This window comes from Meleagris gallopavo, chromosome 6 (assembly GCF_000146605.3).
Source record: "Meleagris gallopavo isolate NT-WF06-2002-E0010 breed Aviagen turkey brand Nicholas breeding stock chromosome 6, Turkey_5.1, whole genome shotgun sequence".
In the NCBI taxonomy this organism is placed as follows: Eukaryota; Metazoa; Chordata; class Aves; order Galliformes; family Phasianidae; genus Meleagris; species Meleagris gallopavo.
The window spans coordinates 25,823,594-25,834,547 of NC_015016.2; the positions used below are offsets into that span (position 1 = coordinate 25,823,594).

The 10,954-nt window shown below is 42.2% G+C and overlaps 1 non-coding gene across 1 annotated transcript; it reads left to right on the forward strand.

Annotated features, from left to right (window-relative positions):
• Positions 1-10,784: 10,784 nt before the first annotated feature.
• TRNAN-GUU lies at positions 10,785-10,858 on the forward strand. Its single transcript has one exon. It is a non-coding gene; the product is annotated as a tRNA-Asn (tRNA).
• The last annotated feature ends 96 nt before the right edge of the window (positions 10,859-10,954 follow it).

The following is a 10,954-nucleotide window of genomic DNA, read 5'->3' on the forward strand; positions in this document are numbered from 1 at the left end:
GGGATGTTTTTTCTCCCTGCCGCATGTCACGGCTTATATCATACTATCCTGAGGTCTTTGAGCCCTCGCTACCGCGGGCAGCTGGATCCTGCTGCCAGTGACAGCAGGGTGAGAGCTTTTAGCCTTTGGCAGGAGGAGGAGCAGCCATCCTTCATCTGCAGCCCGGAGGTTCGGTAGCTCCTCCACGTGGGCTCTGGTGTAGGACGGTTGTTGCCTCTTTGTCTCCAAAGGGCTGCTGTGCAGTACTAAAACTGAGCTGTGAGCACCGGGGTGATGGCTGGGGTAGCAGCTCAGGGGAAGGAGACATTTTGAAGAAAGAAGTGGGAGAAACCCACTGGGCAGGCAGAAGAAGAACCGGTGCTGGGGAGACAGGCAGGTGTGAGGCAGGGAACGCTGGTGATGGGGCGGCCAGAGCAGCGTGGTGCTGAGGGAGGAGAGGGACCCTGTCGGCACAGTGCTGCTTTCACTTCAAGGGGGCTCTCACAGAATCACAGAATCCTTAAGGCTGGAAAAGACCACTGAGATCATCTAGTCCAACCCCAAACCATCCCACTGTGCCCACTAACCACGTCCCTCAGTGTCACATCTGCAGTTCCTCAACACCTCCAGAGACGGTGACTCCATCACCTCCCTGGACATCCTGTGTCAGCGCCTGGCCTTTCTGAGTAGGAATTTTTCCTAATATTCAGCCTCCCGTGTGCGGCTCCAAAAGACATGGCCTTCATCCATGGCATTTTATCAATGGAGCTAAAGCTTGTGAAACTCAAAGCTTTTGCCATTCATCTCACTTAGGTAGTTCTAAGGGTAATTATTTTAGGAACTATTGGATAAGATGTTACCTTGGGTAAAATAATTTAAAAACAATTGTGCGGTGCTTTATTGTCAGATTTCAAATCAGTAGAAAGTTTTAAAATCAGCAGTCTTCCGGAATTCCTGTGATTCTATATTTATTCCGTGGGAAATAAATATAAGGAAATCCAATACAGAAATGTATAATCAAATCCTGTTTACTAAAAAGAACCTGAGGATATTGGTGGACAGTTGGACATGAGCCAGCAATGAGCCCTAACAGCCCAGAAAGCCAACCATATCCTGGGCTACATTCAAAGCAGCAAGGTCAACAGGTCAGTGAGATGATCCTGCCCCTCTGCTCTACACTGTGAGATCTCACCTGGGGTACTGCATCCAGATGTGAAGTCCTCTGTACAGGAGAGACACAGACTTGTTGGAGTGCATCCAGAGGATGGCCACAAAAATGATCCCAGGGATGAAATGCTTCTCCAATTAGGACAGGCTGAGAGAGCTGGGGCTGTGAAGCCTGAAGAAGAGAAGGCTCTGGGGAGAACTGAGAGCAGCCTGTCAGTATCTACAGAGGGCTGTAAGAAAGAAGGGGACAGACTCTTTAGCAGGGTTCTGCTGTGACAGGACAAGGAGAAATTTTCAAACAAAAGGAGGGGAGATTTAGACTGGATGTGAGGAAGGACTTTTTTACACTAAGGGCAGTGAGGCACTGGCACAGGTTGCCCAGAGTGGTGGTGGATGCCCCATCCCTGGAGACATCCAAGGTCAGGCTGGATGGGGCTCTGAGCACCTGATGTAGTGTAGGTGTCCCTGTTCATTGCAGGCGAGTTGGACCACATGACCTTTAAGAGTCCCTTCCAACTGAAATGATTCTATGATTCTATGATTTATTTACATCATTTTAACCTCCAATTAAAATGTCATGTATATCTCAGCTAGATTAATGTATTAAAACAAACAAACAAAAAGTCCCTATAGGAAATGTTTCAACTAAGCAATTTATTTTGCTTGTAATTAATGCATTTTTTCCTTAAGTACAAGTGATAAAAAAAATAAACAAATAGCAGGTAGTTGTTTGCTGCTGTCACTCCAGAAACGGACAGTTGGGTAATTACAGACCATCAAAGAACTGCTGCACCACTGATTATTATCTTTTAAGAATTTGCCAGCCTTTCATCATTCAAAAGAAACTTGTATCAAAGACTTTAAATGTATACTATTAATAAAATCAACCTATTCAATGGTAAGACGGCTGGTACTTGCAGCTCACACAGAAGTCATCTTTTCTTTGTTGCTCTGTCTAATAGAGAACACCATAATGGGAAATTGGTAACCAGATCTCATTTTGCTACGTGTATGTTTCATAGCTGCAATTCTCCCCTTATTTAATATCAAAATGAACAAATCATGTTTTATAAATCCAATAGTCTAGGCTTTACATTACCATGATAATTTTACTTTAAAACCAGACTTCGGACAGATAAGATGTATATGTGTACACCCCCCATAGAGCTAAACTCAGATTTAATAAGTTCTTGCCTGTGATCTTTGCATTGAGCAGAATTAACATTTGCAGTGTAACGTTGCAAAATGTTTTTATGCATACAGTGGTGCTATGATGGTGAACGCTTTTGTCTTTGAGGAGGGATTGGTCCATGCAGTGTGATGCTGGTTGTACCACGCTTCCATCAGAAGTACTGCAGAGCTCTTGGATCCTGCCAAGACTTTGAATTTACATTACGGTACTCATCTGCTAATCAAGCCTTTGCAGATAGCAGACAGACTGTCTCCAGCAAGCATGCATCCACTACCTAAACTGATCCATATAGTTTGTGTACCCATTTATCTTGTGTTTAGATGAGAATTAAAGAACCAGTCCTGCGGCTCTCATACAGAGTACTTACGTAAGATTGAATTGCTCATCCGAGTAGGATTTCCAGGCTGGGGACTGTGAACCTCTGTAAATAGAATGCAGAAATTGTAAATAATATAAACCGAAAGCTAAATATTGTGCTCTGCCGCCGTTTTCATTGAGACAAATGCTAATCATCATTAAGGCATGTCAGAAGTATGGGGATATATTGGCTTATACGAAAGGTCAGTTGCAGTCCGTGGTTATTTTTAATTCATTGGATTGTTTTCAGCAGGCGTATCTGTACGTAGGATAATCTCTTGCCCATTTTCTGCCAAACATCTCTAAATCCATCATAGATGAAAACAGAGCTGGAGGAAGAGGAAATGAACAATTTTCCAATTTATGCAATTTAAGAGAAATATTGGAGGGTGGGTGTCTTTAATGGCTGCTAGTTGGATGAAATAGAAATGGTCTCCTCCTTCCAAGTTGCAAAAGCCAAGAGGCAGATGACAGAAGAGGACAGAGATGCTGCTTTTAGAGGGTTCTATGGTCTTATGAGACAGGTTTTGTTGTAAATCTGCATGTGTGTTATCAGATTGGATTCCGTGACCTGTAAAAGACTGTAGGCATAATTTTTGTTGCTAACTTCATCATAGGTTTAAACATCCTTTAGCTCAATATTTCTGGCATAATGCTTTAATAAGTTAAGAACATAAAAGAATTTTAGAAAATGAACAATTCCAAGGCTGCTTGACAGCTTAATTGAGAATTCACAGATTTTAACAGCCGAGCTGATTATTCTAATTGTGTAAAGGATGAAATTTTCCAGGTGCATGGCAGACTCACACACACCTGTTTGTTTTCTGATTTTCTATGGATACATTGCAAAGAAGAAAAAGGTTAAATTTCTGAGAATCTGGAAATACCAATTGTGTGAACATGTAAAGACTGCAAATGTTACAGTACTTCAAGTGTTAGCAGAGTATTTAAGAGCTAGTTAACGTTGTATCAACACAAGGAGGAAGGTTTATAAGAGTTGAAAATATGCTACAGATGTCATATGGTTTTATTTTATTTATTTATTTATTTATTTATTTTGTTATTTGTGTTTAGGTAGTTACTTGTGCAAATAGAGCAAATGTACAACATATTATAGTGTAGTGTGGGGAAAAAAAGAGAAAGTGAATGATACTGCAATTACTACCGGGCTATGATAAACCAAAAATGCCAGATCGTCTTCTTTGGAAAACGCATAGCTGTAATATGTTGTCATGCTGGATGATCACGAGTCTCTTCAATAGCAACTGAGATATATTGCTGCTTTATTAATATACTTTTTTCCTTAGAATATGTATTTTATCTGTATAATTGTGACACAAACCACAGGAAATCTGGAGAAACTTTTATATGATGAAGGAAAATTAAGAAAAGAGAGAGGAGGAAGGAATAATCGTAGTCCTTTCAGGCTTAGAAGGTTCCCAGACAAGTGGGCTGATGAGTTTTCCCATGCTGTCTGACTGCTTAGAGTCAGGGCCCTACGTAACAGGCTGGATGTGGCTCTGGGCAGCCTGGTCTGGTAGTTGGCGACCCTGCATATAGCAGGGGGATTGAAACTAGACGATCACTGTGGTCCTTTTCAACCCAGGCCATTCTATGATTCTATGGTTCTATGATTCTATGATAACAGTATCCAGGAGAAGGAGGAGGACTGGGCCATTGTCAGTATGACGCTGTGCACAGCCTGTGTTTCTTTTTTCTTTTGCCCTGTGTAGAGAAGAGATGGCTGAATGGAAGAACCCAGGGGTGGCATTTCTCAGGAAGTGCTTTGTTTGCTTGAGCCAGATGCTGAGGTCTGGGCAGTGGCCGAACTGTACTCAGTTGTAGAGGTGTCACCTCTTCTGTTCCCACTTGTTAAGTGCTGCACATGAGTCTTCATTTAGGGACAGCTGTTGTGTTTTTTTTTGTTTTCTTTTTTTCCCAAAGAAATGTCTCTCATGAAGTTTGTGAATTGCATGTTTGTGGAGAGAGAGAGCATGTGTATATCCCCGAAATATTTTATAATGTATTCTAATAATAATGAAATCCCTGTTTTGTCCTCTGAAGACCCTTATGGGAAGGACAACTGGAAAACAAGATTGTGGTTTCTCATAACACCCTTGGCCTGTCCTACTTTATAAGGACCAGTTGAGACCATAATAAAGCTAACCAACTGTCTTTGTACACTGTATGTGTACTTTTAGATGCATATTATGCTTCTGTTTTACCTTCAATTTCCTAGGCACATGATGCTATAAGGAATTAAGATAAAATGCAGTCATCTGTCCTGTTTTCATCTTATAGCCTTATCATATATTAAACTCTCAGACCCCACAGTGTTCTGCAGGAGATTATCCAAGAAATGATAAATCCTCTGTAGGAGCCATCAAAGCATCATTGCCAGTTTGCAGCCACTAAGAAAACCTCACAGCTCTTTCACTGTCACTGCATTATTGATTAGCCTGCAAAATACTGAAGCTGTATTGATTGTAAATATTTAGGGATGAAGAAGGAAACATTGTCCTCGAGGTATTAGCAGCCCTCTCTTTACTGGGATCTTCTGTTGCATTTCTCTGGCTGCTTTCTGCCTATTCTATGCTGCATGGTGTTGCATTCACCCTGCGGATCGGCAAAGCAGGCAGGTGGCTCAGCTTGATGGAGCCAGCGGTTGCTGAGAAGCTGGAAGAGGAAGGAGAATGCTTAGATGAAGATTGATTGGTTTCGCACGCACACTGGACAGAAATTATAGGAAGCAAAACTAATGACCTATTTGTATTTGTTTTAATTAATTTGTCTTTAAAAATCATCATAACGGCCCTGGCCATCTAGGCCACAAGGTCTGAAGCAGTCCTATGGGGCAGTGACTACCTTGCTGATACCCAACATAGCAGCTAAAAGCTCAGCACATTTTGTCTCAGCATTCATGGGTTGTCCTAACCCAACTAAAGAAATACTGTGTGCAGGACTAAAAGACAAGACCTGAACAAATCTCAGCTTGTGGACCCATGTGAGAGAAATCTGAAAAGGGACTTTGCAGTGAATAGCAGTGAAGTACACAACAAAATAACTCCCTGCAAATTCAGCAAGTTGCTTCTTGCTGTCCCTTCTCCAAGAAGTCCCTGCTGAGCTACATTAGCACATGCAGGTGGTTTCTGCCTGGTTAGTGTACAGTTAGTCCTCTGCTGGTACTTAAGCTAAAATCATTAACACGTGCCTTGTGTGTTACCTGAATGAAAGGAGAGTTCACGGGTTATTATTGCCCATTTTTTCTCCTTGCTCCTGCACTTCCCTGCTTCGATTACAAATCCTCCTCCAGGCATAAAGCAAGTTGGACACCTACAGTGCAGCTAAAGAGTTATTTGTTCCCTAGGTGGACACTAATGAATGACTGCAGTGCTGCCCTGAGTGAGGGGGTCCCCACTATTAAAAGTTTAATAGAAAGATCTGAGAAGCTGGGGGCCAAGAGGAGGAGGAGGGGACAGGGAGCTGTGAGTAACTCAGTAAGTGCCTCCTCTGTTCCTTTGCTGCAGTGGAGATTATACCATCCATTAGGACAGGAGCAACTAGAGAGAGGTCAGTTCCCTCTTCTTTCCCCTTTTGCCTTCAATCTCACCACAGGCTGTTGAAACCACAAAAATAAGTTGGTTCCATTCCACTGTAAAATCTTGGAAAGCAGCAGGAATATGGCCCATTTGAAAAATGAGCTAATTCAGATTTCCTTTCGCTTTTCTGATTCCTTATCCTTTTGTTTCCCTCCCACTCCACTTTGTTTGCTTTTTTTCCCCTAATCTCTCTCTCTTTTCTTATTGTCTTTTACTTTCTAGGCCATTATCTTTCTCTACCCTGTACTTGTCAAGACTGAGCATAAAGGATCTTTTTTTTTAATGGTACTCTCTTTAAATATCCTAGTACTCACACAAATTCCTGCCTATGCTAAGTGATCATAAAGTTTCATAGAGCAGTGGAGATACTCTTGGCCCCTTGTTTTAACAGAGGTAACTATAAACATCTTCGTTTTTTCTCACTCCCATTGGCAGGGGATTGAGATCTAATTTCATTTTACTTTTTAGTTTTTGTCTAGACCCAGTTTCTGTATTACTTGTCCATGTCTGGGACCATATGAAGAAAAAAGGTTGATTATAATCACAGAGAAAAAGAACTCCTTTCTTGTATATTACCAAGTTGTTACTCATATCACTTACATAAGCCTTATAAGAAACAGAAAAAAAGTCTCTTGAACGCTATTCTTGTTATAACTTCAAGAAAGATATTTTTATTGCATGCTCAGGCCACCAAAATGTGTTGTGTCCTTGGGCACAGAAGGGTGCTGTGCTGCTTGCATTGCAAGGGGCAAGCAGGGAACAGTGCCAGAACAGTTCCTTCCTTGTACTGAAGGTGTCTGAGAGTCAGAATGGTGCCAACCATAACCATAGTAATTGAGGTTTTTTTTCATGATGGGAGTGATGAGGTCATAACCTCCCAGTTCCTCTATTTTGGGCATGGAGTTCTAGGATTGGAAAGCTTTGCTAATCTTTTGATAACTGCTAAGGCGTGTAATGGGAGGAACTGAAACAGAATGGGTTCATCAGGGTTCTTCTGACCCCAACTGTCATCTTTCATAAAGATCTCTTCTAGCAAGCAATGTGGGGGCAGTTTTAGCCTTTAAAATTATCCAGAAAGGAGCTCTGATACCTAAAATTTACGTTGGATATCTCTGAAACCATATAATTAAGCAAAGGCCTTAATGGTGTTTCCTATTCAACCTGTCAGAACAGGTTTCTTCAGATTGCCATTTGGCAGAACATGTAGGATTCCTGTGTGGAAATATCTGGAGTGGGTCCACAAAACTTAGCTGGGCTTTCCTTTCTTGCTGCCTTTCCTGCCCTCCTCACGAACATTTGCTTCCGGCTGAAATGTGGCACTGGGACAGATGTAAAGCTGGTTAGTGGGAGCACTCAGTAACTTTTGGGGCTCAGTCTGGTATTTTCAGGGAGATGTGTTTTCCTGAGCATGGCAAGGATGCAGTATTTGTGCTCTGATTTTTTTTTAAAGACTGCTCTAAAATGTTTTTGTAACTCCATAGTAAACAGGTTGTACTTGCAGTCAACGTACGCTTCAGTGTTGCTCTGAATATAGCTGCTTTCCTGAGCTCAGGCCTATGTTCAGAACAAAAATCTAATCCTTGACTTCAGAAAATATGAAAATAGGTTGCTGCTCCCGAGAGCTCAGACTGGCAATCTCTGTGCTTTCCTCTGTTCCATATTTTCTTGATACTCAGTATTATTTTAAGAACACTTCAGCATTCTCAGCAGGTGCAGATCTAAAAACCTGCAAGTAAATTTCTCCCTTTCTCACCACAATAAAAAGAAGTGCTTGAGGGAAATACATGCCACGTGAGAACCATCATTATTACACTCCTTGGTGTTGTGCTCTCTTCTTATGCTAGAAATATGTTCTTCTTTTCTTTTTTTTTTTTAAAGCTCTGCTTGAGAATTAAGGTTTGTGTTTTTTTTTTTGTTTGTTTGTTTGTTTCTGTTGTATTTTGTGGAAGTTGCTTGAAGTGACTACCATAATGATCAAACTCTTTCCCATTATCAGGCAGAGCAAATAGATTGCAGGAAACTGCAATGCAAAATCCCCTTATACAGTGTCAGGTAAGATCTGAAGATCACTTCTGAGTCTACTTCTCTCTATTTGATTTTGGTCTTTTTTTTGTTGTTGTTCACAGATGCAGCCTATACTCCCAATTAGCATAATAGCAATGGCTGATCTGTAGTTTCGTCACAAGTCACAGTGAAACAGCATGCTGTTTCTCCTGACATGAGTGCAGCTCTACTCATGCTCCAGACCCAGGCAGTCCCATTGCCCTTTGGTAAGCATGGCCGTGGAGGCTGGGAAGATGCTTGACTTGCACGTTACCCAACAGTCTGCTATTAGCCACACCTCACATTTTCTGGATTTGCTCATCTAGATACAACCTTCTTTTTTTGTGTGTGGCTTGTAATATAAGAGAAGCCAAAGCTAGAGATCTGGAGAGGTCAGGAAAATACTATTGTTCAACCTTGTTATTTGCCTTAAAATTAAGACAATCCTATTTGTGGAGATGTTCTTTTGGCGGTAGCTCCTCGGATTTAACTATTAGCCCGAAGGATATACTTTTTAGGAATAACAAATGCATAAAATCTTTAAAAATGTGATGAATATGAATCTAAAAAATGGTGAATCTATAAACAAGCAATTGAATAAAAATACCTCTAGGTTCATTTTACTTGAAGAATGAACAGAACAGAAGTTTTCAAGCTGCTGGAGGAAGGCTATCTGTACCTGTTACTTCCAACATTTTGAATCCTTCAGAAATAATACTTTTTATGGCTTGATGTTTGCAGCTGCAGAAAATAAAGATTTTGTAATGCAAATTTTATTCTCCACTTTTAATAATTTTAACAGCAACATTGGATTATGTTAGTTATTCTTCTATTTTAGTGCCCTGGATCTGCTAAGGACTGAAATGATACTTTTCAGAAGACGGCACACGGAATCTTTTGGTGGCAAGCAGTGTCTGAAGTGCTTGCCACCAAGACCACAAGCAGTACTTGGCATCTTCATATTCTGGAGGTGTAGTCAAAAAGCCTCTTCAGAGGGCAGACACTCAGACTTTTCCATTTACAGAGGTAAGCCTGGCTGCTCTCTGCTCTGATGGCTCACCGTTTAGTGCTTTAGCAGTTGTTGGAAGTCATTCACGCATGGCTCTTTTGCTGGTCTGTGGGTTTCAAACAGAGATAACAGGAGATGTTGTACGTGTTCCTTTTATTTTCTTAAAAAATAAAAATCCTTTGAACTCTTTTGTAAAACTTCAGATGAAAAACTCCAAGACTGGATGGAGAAGAGCACTGACAAGAGGTGCCAGTGACAATGCAGACTGACCTGCTGCACTCACCTGGTCCCTATGGGCTGGGTGAGCCTTGGACATCCTTTGGCAGTTCCCGTGTTCCTCTCAGGCATCTAAGAGTCAGAGCTGTGCTTAGGGTCAGCATATCTAAATGCCTTATTTAGTTCTAGCCTGTAGTCAGATTTTGCTACATTCAAGTGAAGGGAAAATGTTTCAGGGCCCCAAATCATTGGCCTGTCTTCAGTGTAGTACTTGCCATTTCCATCCCTTTGTGCACTCCCGTTTGCTCATACAGGAAAGCAGATGGGTGTACACCACAGTGCTGTGCATTTGTCCTACATGGAGAAACCAGAAGTGGTGCAGCCTGGGAGCTCTTCTGACGCTGCAAATAGTAGTGCTCTGGCCATGATGTCCCACCAAAACTTTAAAACATTGTTCAAATGATGGGCTCTGGGCTTTCTGTGGGCAGCAACCATCAGGCAGAGCTCCACAGAGGTGGGGGAGAGTACCAAGCAAGGGATGTTGTAGGGCTTCATGGAGATCCAGGAAGGCTGTGAAAGAGAAGGGGAAAACATCTGCTCATGTTTGAATGTGAGAGCTTGGTACTGGACAAAGCCACGGGCACTGATTTAATATATGGGAAGGTGGAAAGTAAATTTTGATAAAATAATAATGGGAATGCTAGCTTTCCTTCTGCTACGTTCAGTCACTCAGGGAGGTAAATGTAGCTGACCTATGTGAACACAGGAAGGTGCTTTTTAAAGGTGACTTTTTGAAGTAGCAGTTCCCTGCAGCCACTTCACATTGACCTTGAATATATTAATAGGGTGACTTTGCTGTGATATTTAGGAATAATAGTTTGACTTGCACGTGTAATGGATGAATTAGTACCAGCCACGAGGAGACTGTCTTAACACCAATTTGTGAATGTATTTCATAGAATCAGAGAATGCCTTGGGTCAAAAGGAACCTTAAAGCCTACCCAGTTAAAGCCCACTATAAGGGATCAGCCTTTCGGACTACCTACGATAAGGTAACCCGCTGTTGTCACTGTTCACTCGACTCTTTTAAGGCCGCTCAGGACGTAGCGCTGGGGAGCCGGGTTTTGTTTCGTTTGGCTCAGCCGGGCAGAGGAAAGCAGTGCGGCTGCAGTGCTGGGCAGCGCGGGCATCACCCGTGCAGCAAAAGCGCAAAGCAGGGGCAGTCTCTGTGGCGCAATCGGTTAGCGCGTTCGGCTGTTAACCGAAAGGTTGGTGGTTCGAGCCCACCCAGGGACGGTGGCCGCACTTTTGGCTCTACGCCCCCTCCCCCGCCAGCCGTCGTTTTTGACTGTGTGCGCGCGTCGGGAGGATGTGAGATTAGCGCTGGCGGCT